This window comes from Gadus macrocephalus, chromosome 19 (genome assembly GCF_031168955.1).
Source record: "Gadus macrocephalus chromosome 19, ASM3116895v1".
Lineage (NCBI taxonomy): Eukaryota > Metazoa > Chordata > Actinopteri > Gadiformes > Gadidae > Gadus > Gadus macrocephalus.
Genome location: NC_082400.1, coordinates 16,139,762 through 16,148,478, shown reverse-complemented (window position 1 = coordinate 16,148,478; position 8,717 = coordinate 16,139,762). Strand labels below are relative to the sequence as shown.

Genomic DNA, 8,717 nt, shown 5'->3' with positions numbered 1-8,717 from the left:
GTGAGTGAGTGAGTGAGTGAGTGAGTGAGTGAGTGAGTGAGTGAGTGAGTGAGCGAGCGAGTACCTTGACAGATTTCATCTTTCTCCCCAGCATCTCCTCCATCTCCTCTGCAAAGCTCTTCACCAGCTCTTGGCCGTCCACCTCCTCCATCTTCACGACCCCCTCGATGTCTTTGTACTTCTGCAACGCACCCCGGACCCAACGGGCGGCAGGATTAATGGTCCGCAGGCCAAAGCCCGAACACGCATGGCGCTATCGCCTCGCTCAGAAAATGGTTTCTCAGAAATAGGTCTCTTCATCACACAGGCCTATTTCTGAGAGTATACATCCACAATAATATGTATCCCTGTTACCAAAAGAAAGATAACACCTGTGGGATTGTTGTGCAAGTGAAAAATCAAAGTGGACACTCCTTGGTAGGAGTAAAGAAAGCTAGAGCACAGCCTCAGTGAAGGACTTAATTTCCGCCTGAAATAAATCTCATGTTTTAGAATGAATACCGTCTGGTGCATCATCAGTTGGTAGCCCTATCATAGCGAAACATTAAAGCCATCCCATGTAGTACAAGCTTCCGGCCTGATCTGTTTATGCCATTCTGTCGATGAATAGACAGAATGCACGCACATAAAAAGACACACACACACACACACACAGTATTTACTGATGTTACACAACATTAATGCTTGTGTACTGCCTCTACAGAGGCATGTACCAGATTTGTGAAGCGCTGCATGGAAATGACCACAATGACTGGAAATCTCTCTCTCTCTCTCTCTCTCTCTCTCTCTCTCTCTCTCTCTCTCTCTCTCTCTCTATCTCTCTCTCTCTCTCTCTCTCTCTCTCATACATAACCCACATTTTTATATTATATTAAATAACTCTTCACCAAGTTCCTTAATGATAAGATGGTTGACAAAAAATCTTGAACACTGCTTATCACTAAACCCACTGGCAACCTGCATTCAATACCGTGTCGAGACTGCGCCATATCTAGTGCAAATCTACTAAACACCTCAAGTAACTTCTGACATAATATCTAATCCATATCTAGTCCATACCGCATCAGTATCTAGTCAATATCGAGGCAGTAACTTGTCTATATCTACTAATTACCTAGTCAATAACTAGCCAATACCTACTCAATAACAACTCAATACCTATTCAATATCTAGTCTATGTGTAATCACTATCTCCCATCTAACCTGCTTCGTCACAACTTCATCAAGTTTCCAAGGAAGAGCAACTTATTGACTTATCTATATATTGAACTTATCGGCGCTTCCGCAGCTTACTAATTGCTGAAGCGCCGTCTGTGATGTACTGGCTCCAGTATGAAACAAACACACTGTACAATAAGACCTTTGATTGCACCTAAAGCAAACATTTGCGCTTCATAAACAGACGACAATTACCACTTTGTTTATCAATCGCTACCGTTCCTATTTCCATCATATAGACGCAATTACATGTTTTCATATTATAGTTTATAGCCTACTCTGTACAGATTGTCCTGGTGTCCATGAACTAGGCAAACAAGACGACCAGAGGGGGAATAAAAGGAGCTGATAACGACAGAATATGGCTCGTACATGAGAGACCATCATGGGATTTTTGTTGCCGATACTCTGCCATATTAAAATCCAAAATTAACGTAAATATACCGTAAGCGAGGTTAATGACAACTTTGCTTTCGCATGAGAAACGCTTTGGCAGTTTGAAATATAACCATGTCTCCGCATAATGACAAATCATTTCATATTTTAAGAGAGTGCACCATTACCACAAATAACTAATAATAATTATGTATATTTATCGCATGTTTCACTATCGACTACTCCATAAACTCCACCCAGGCTAATCCAATAACATCCCAGCAACATGCATACACACAGAAACACACACACACACTCATAAGAAAGTTAGAACAAGGATGACATCATGGTAGTCAAACATGAAAAAGCTTTGTGTGTGTGTGTGTGTGTGTGTGTGTGTGTGTGTGTGTGTGTGTGTGTGTGTGTGTGTGTGTGTGTGTGTGTGTGTGTGTGTGTGTGTGTGTGTGTGTGTGTGTGTGTGTGTGTGTGTGTGTCCGTTAGTAATGAGGATGCTTTCTTTTTCTTTTTTTTCGCCACCCTGTCGACCGCCTAGCAGGCCTTTCCCCCATATGCTACACCAATATAATCTGCCAACACATAGTCACGCACACGCATTATCCACTTACTGATACAGCAATAGTAGATGGCAATAGAAATAGGTGGTTTGCCATGAGTGTGTCAGTAAAATGTGTGTGTGTGTGTGTGTGTGTGTGTGTGTGTGTGTGTGTGTGTGTGTGTGTGTGTGTGTGTGTGTGTGTGTGTGTGTGTGTGTGTGTGTGTGTGTGTGTGTGTGTGTGTGTGTGTGTGTTTGTGTGACTGTCAGTTCGTCAGTGCGTGTGTGTGGAGGGGCGGGGGCCGGGGGGGTATATTTTACCTTCTGCAGTAGTTTGGCTCCAGAGTATCTGCTGGACAGAGCGAGTAATTGCTTTCCAAACGTCTCGGCCCATTGCTGCACCCTAAGCACACAGAGGACGTCGAGAGGATTAGCCTGATGAACCAGGGTAGACAGACAGTACAACCTGGCATAAGAGGTTTGTTCTCAGATAAGATGCGCAGCAGACGCAACGTAAAGCACATTTCAATTTTAGACTTCGTTAAGTTCATGGCCAAGCAATACCTAAGAAAAACGAAGGCATATTCTACCAGTCAGTTGAATGAGCTTGAATTACTGCTGACGTGAAAAGTCAAAGTGGTTGACGTGTGACAGCGCGGCTGACGGCCGGCGGGTTCAGCCGGGTTGAGCTGACATAAGACGGAACAGGATGGACCAACAGATGGCTCAATGCGGGGGTGCAGCTAGCTCCCTGTTAGCTCACGCCACCATGGTTAACCATGCCATGGAAGCATGGTTGTTGCCCGGTTGACTTGAAATTTATGAATGAATCGTTATGGTAAGGGAAATTTAAAAAAAAATGTAGTCTCCGGCGTCTCCAATACAGGGAAAGTCTGGCTGAATTGCCAAGGAGTTTATACGAAGAATAGCGTGGATGAGGCTCTGGAGATTCTTTGGGACTGCGAAAAACACAGAAGAAGAAACCAAGTAGGCCTATTTATTCATACCGAAAAAATTGCTACAAATAAATATAATTTAAACAAATCCAAACAAAAAACAAAACCTGTAAAGTCGGTTAATTAAGAAAAATAAGTAATGAATAATCACCGTGAGGCAGGGCAATAAACAGTTTGATATGCCCGGCTCGTGGACGGCTTACCGCCCGAGACGAAGTCGAGGGCGGTAATCTTCCACGAGCCGGGCATATCAAACTGTTTATTGCCCTGCCTTGAGGTGATTATTCCGTTTATTCTACTTCTCGCTCATGGCCAACATAATAAAACAATTCAAATAATTTAATAATTAGCCATTTTCTTATTCGTATTGCATTCTTATTAAATGTATACTCTGTTTAAGTTCATCTCCCTCGAAAAGTAGTTCCCTTTAGAACTACGGTGAATAACGTTAGCTCAGCTGTAGGTAACTCGTTTCCATAGCAACCACACAAGGCTGCATCTGATCACCAGTTTAATAACGTAGTTGTTACATTGTATCTTGCTTGCAAAACTAGGTATCAACTGACCCTCTGATAGAATTCCGACACATTTTAGAAACTTTTTTAAACAAGGTTTATTTTTACAATGGACCTCATGTTTGAAATGTACGTGATAGAAAACGATACAAGCGGCGTATTGATCTACTGTGCTCAGTCAGCAGCAAGTAGAACCGACAAATCAGCGGGCAATATGCCAGATTAATGCACCCCTCCCAGCCAATCAGAATCGAGCATTCTTAAATGAAGTAGAATAATACATTTTAAATAATCTGCCAATTTTACATTCCTTACATTTCTCTTTGAGTTTGGACAAACGGACACGTTATCATTATTTTAAATTTCCTGAATGAAGCTATAGCAGACAATAACGACGCAGTCATGTTTCTACCAGCCAGCATCAACCTACTAACCTACGTTTACAACTACACATATGGCTCCAGCAGAGGTAGGCCTGTACGTCAGACGCAGTAAAGCCGAGCTGCTGAAGCCATATGCTACTGCCCTGGGAAGCAGGTCCACATCTAAAGCATGCAGCTACGAAATCTGGCCAACGTAGTCTATTACATAAACACTATAAGTACTTCTCTAGTCATCAGCAACCCTAAAATAAATCTCCTTGAGATAATGTGTTATTGAGCCTCCCCTTTAACACTTGTGATCACACTTCATCGTTTAGAGTCCATCTATCTTCTTGGAGGCGGACCAAGTGTTCAGTGCAGGCAGATAAAGAGCTGAGAGTTCTTGGCAGGAGGCAGCAGGTCATGTCCAGCCTGAACCTCCTCCTGCGCTGCCAAATCCTCCCCAGGTGTAGAGACATGCGCTGGGCTGTGTATTTCCGTGGCCCCGTGCACCCCACTGTGACTGGATTGTTAATCTCTCACTGTCAGACAACACTGCTAAGAAACAGATTAGAGGTCTATAAAGCCGGCCAGTGCCTCCGGACTCAAAGAGAAATGGAAGGAACATAAAGTTGGCATGTTATTTTAAGTAACCGATTGATCCTGTTTGTTTAAATTGTATTTAATTATAGTAAAGCTTTTGATATCAATAAATACTTTGCTTCTTCTTCTTCTGTGTTTTTCCCAGTCCCAGTTTATCATCCAGGACACAAATACCCGGTTCCAAAGAATCCTGCATCATCCACTCTGTTCTTTGTTTAAACTCCTTGGCCATTAGTCCTAAACACAAACTATAACATCCCATTTCTCATGCTCTCTAAGACAAACAAACAAACACACACACTCTCTCTCTCTCTCTCTCTCTCTCTCTCTCTCTCTCTCTCTCTCTCTCTCTCTCTCTCTCTCTCTCTCTCTCTCTCTGCCTCTCTCTCTCTCTCTCTCTCTCTGCCTCTCTCTCTCTCTCTGTCACACACACACACACACAAATGCACCCAGGCGCACACACACACACTCACACACCCTCATAAACAGATAGAAACACACACATGCATAAACTCTCACTCACACACAAACACTGATTCACACTTGCACACAAACATTGATTCACACGCACACACACAGATACAAACACACACACAAACACACTGACCCACACACACACACACACACACACACACACACACACACACACACACACACACACACACACACACACAGCTAATAGGTTGTAGTAAACTGACAGAAGTCTATTGATCTGTGAGTGTTGGTGGTCAGCAGAGTAAAGGCCTGACACAGGAGCTACTCAGGCACAAACAGATACGTCTGGGTTCTGGCTAAACAAAGACAAACTGCCTTTGTGTCACGGAAAACTGAATGAAACTGGACGGCCAAAAAAACAACCTGATGGACAGACAGATACGTGGACAGAGAGACACAACGCGGCGTTGGCTTTGTTGGGGCCGGGACTTTGCTAACAGCTGAAATGAAATAAAAAAGGAAGATACAACTAAGCGCGTCCAACACAGTGGTATGACCTACACAAGCATTACACTGACCTGCTAATCTCTTTCATTTCATATGAGTGGTTGGACCATAAGCCTCAATAAAAAGCGGCCCGCCATCCACTAGCAATCTCCAGCAGCCTATAACCTTGGCCCGCTGATCTACGGGAGCCAGACGGGTGCTTTACCGCATGTACAGGCAGTATATGAGCTGTTGGCTTATAGTATTCAATATGTGATGTCGGGCCGTGCCATAGAGGTGGGTACTGGGGAGGGTTGAGAGATCAACAAAAACAAAACAGGTACTCGAAGGGCAACACCGGTCTGGCTGACCAAACCGTGGTTGGAGGAAAGCTCAGTGGAAAATGCTCATTTGCTTTGTGAAAGCATCAATGGTGAAATGTTTGTAGTATTAAAGGGATTGTTATGTCGTCTGCTTCTAAAGCAGCACACCTGTCCTTGCTGATTTGGATGCAGAGGCGTTTAAAGGGGGAGTGAATCTGAAACAATAATTTTTTAAACGGGGTCAGGTGTTTGGTTCGCCCTTCATAAAACATTAAGTACAGTAAAGTAGAACAGTGCAATCAGTATCAGTACAGCCATGTGTTCCTGCCATCCCCATCATCACCATCATCATCACAACACTCACGTCTCCGGGGGGATCTTCATCTGGGCCTGAGCGCCGAGCCAGAGACAGACGAACACCGCGGCCCACAGCAGCGGCGTTCGTCTCCTTCCCCCCCGCGCCACGCTCGCTCCCGCTCCGGCCGGACTACGTTTCCCAGCATGCCCGGCACCGGCCCGGCTCTGGCGCCTCATCCCTGTAGCAGCCGGTGGCACCGCGAGGCTGCGGAGACGGAGGTGGGATTAGAGCAGAGCTGGAACCCGATGAAGGCGAGCGTGCCAGGACGCATGGGGCCCGGGGGAAGATGAAGGTGAAGCGAAGGAAAAAATAGAATCGAACGCCGGGAAGGAAGTGGAGGAGAGATGAGCGGGTTTCTCCGGAAGAGACCGGAGAGAGATGGCTCATCACATCCTTTCATCATAGGCCAGAGGAATTAATTCAGATTGGCGATTCAAGTTAGGGTTAGGGTTATTTTACTCAGAAAGTAAAATATGTAGGGCCATCAAAGATGCGTAATGTATCTGGAACACATCAATGTTTATGCCAGAAGTTAAGACCTGAACGTTTCAAAGAAGATTGTGATCTAAAAATCTACTATTGTTAGAGGACCAGAACTGATGTGCATGAACACACAGACACACAAACACACAAACACACAGACACACATACACACACACAAACACGCACACATTGTATTTGTCACAGTTATCATTCCAGCTAGTATCCACACAGCTTCACAGTAACGAACACAATGTTGTGTACTTGCCTTTTGAAAACAAGGTCCAAAGCTCCTGTCCAAGGTGTTTAGAGAGCTTCATGTACAGACAAACTGTCTCCAGTTAAGTGTGGATCTACGCTGTTTAAAAAGTCTTTATATAATCACTGACTGCTGAAATACAGTCAAACCGATTCGGCTTATTAGGAGTAGTGAACAATATCCAGAACGATCCAGAAAGAATTTGACCACCAGGTCTAATTGTACAAACAGAAAGAGCTCAAAAGTATGTTGGTGAGGAGTATAAAAACAACATATTCTGGAGGCAAAAGTTCAGCTCCCAACATGTCAGTCTTTACAATCAGCTGCACACGTCCGAGGTGGCTGGTAGACGCAGCATTGTTTTATCAACGATTAAACCCCATCAGTCACGTGTTGCTGCATCTTTCCAAAGTCTCGGCATCATGAGCCGGTGGTCAGAAGTGAAGCCTCTGAAGGGACCAAGTGACAGACAACTATCGCCTCATACAACCTGGCTGAACCCCCCGGCAGCCAGACAGACACTCTGTGTCCTCGGGGTCAACTGAGGAAGGTACAGCTGTAGACCAGCGTCGTCCAGTCCCCACGGATCCCGTCCTCAGGGTCAGACTTCACCTGTGCACGGCAGGAGTGGCGGCAGACGCTCCCCATCGCGATGCTCCTCCCCTCTTCCCTTCGCCTCCTGCTGTGCTCCGGTCAGCCGGCTCGCTCCCCCGCGCTCCTCTTCCTCCTCCTCTTCCTCCTCCTCCCATCCACAAGATCCCAAGGTAAAGGTAGAGGAGCGGAGGTTCAAAGACTGCCGAGGTCCCGGCGCAATTCCCCTGCCTTCACTCCCAGTAAGTAATCCGGCGTGTGATGGTTAAGCACACATAAGCACACACACACACACACACACACACACACACACACACACACACACACACACACACACACACACACAAAACGCAGACAGGCACAAGCCAATTCAAAGAGTGCAGTCTGAAGGAGGAGAGGATTCCCGCTGCATCCAAAGCACTGAGAACTTCTTCCGTGGTAATTGATCTCGCGCTGCTGGACCAATTAGCCCTCTTGCTCCAGGAGGGCTCCAGCGCTCCGAGTGAGATGAGAGAGAGAGACACACACACACACACACACACACACTCACACACACACACACAAAGCTAGGTGGAGCGTCCCATGGATGAATGGAGGGATAGACGGAGGGATGGAGGGAAGAGAGGGAAAGTGGAACTTCCTCTCCTGACAGTATCTGTTCTGCTTATCTGGGACCGGTTTATACAATAATCCACAGAAGATTAAATCCCTCCTCCCTTCATCCTTCTGTCTCTCTCTCTCTCTCTCTCTCTCTCTCTCTCTCTCTCTCTCTCTCTCTCTCCCTCTCTCTCCCTCTCTCCTGCTTCCTCTCTTTGTACACACACACACAGAGAGAGAGAGAGACACACACACTCACTCACTGGTCCTCTCTCTGTCTCTCTGGGGTCTGCTCTCTCTGTTAGCTCTGGACTCATGGATGACTGTCTTTTGTAATGCCTCTCTGTCTTCTGCCTCCAGTGTTCAGCTCTGCCTACCTCCCCTCATTACAACGCTTTCTGATCTCTGACTTAACGCTCTCTTTTCTCTCTCTCTCTCTCTCTCTCTCTCTCTCTCTCTCTCTCTCTCTCTCTCTCTCTCTCTACTCTATCCCTGGGTCACTCTGTCTCTGTACATCTCTATCTCGCTCTCACACTGTGGTTGTTGGTTTGTTGTTTTTTTCTTTCTTTATTCCTTGTTTACTTTATGTGGTTGTTTGTGTGTGTG

At 45.6% G+C, this 8,717-nt stretch overlaps 1 long non-coding RNA gene across 1 annotated transcript in view; it reads right to left on the bottom strand.

The window, feature by feature from the left end:
- LOC132447976 (uncharacterized) overlaps window positions 1–8,717 on the bottom strand; it is an 11,560-nt gene continuing 2,843 nt past the window's right edge. The window contains exons 2-4 of the long non-coding RNA XR_009523275.1: window positions 6,191–6,388; window positions 2,468–2,549; window positions 1–181 (exon numbers count right to left, since the gene is read on the bottom strand). This is a non-coding gene — a long non-coding RNA (uncharacterized LOC132447976). The remainder of the gene's footprint in view (window positions 182–2,467; window positions 2,550–6,190; window positions 6,389–8,717) is intronic.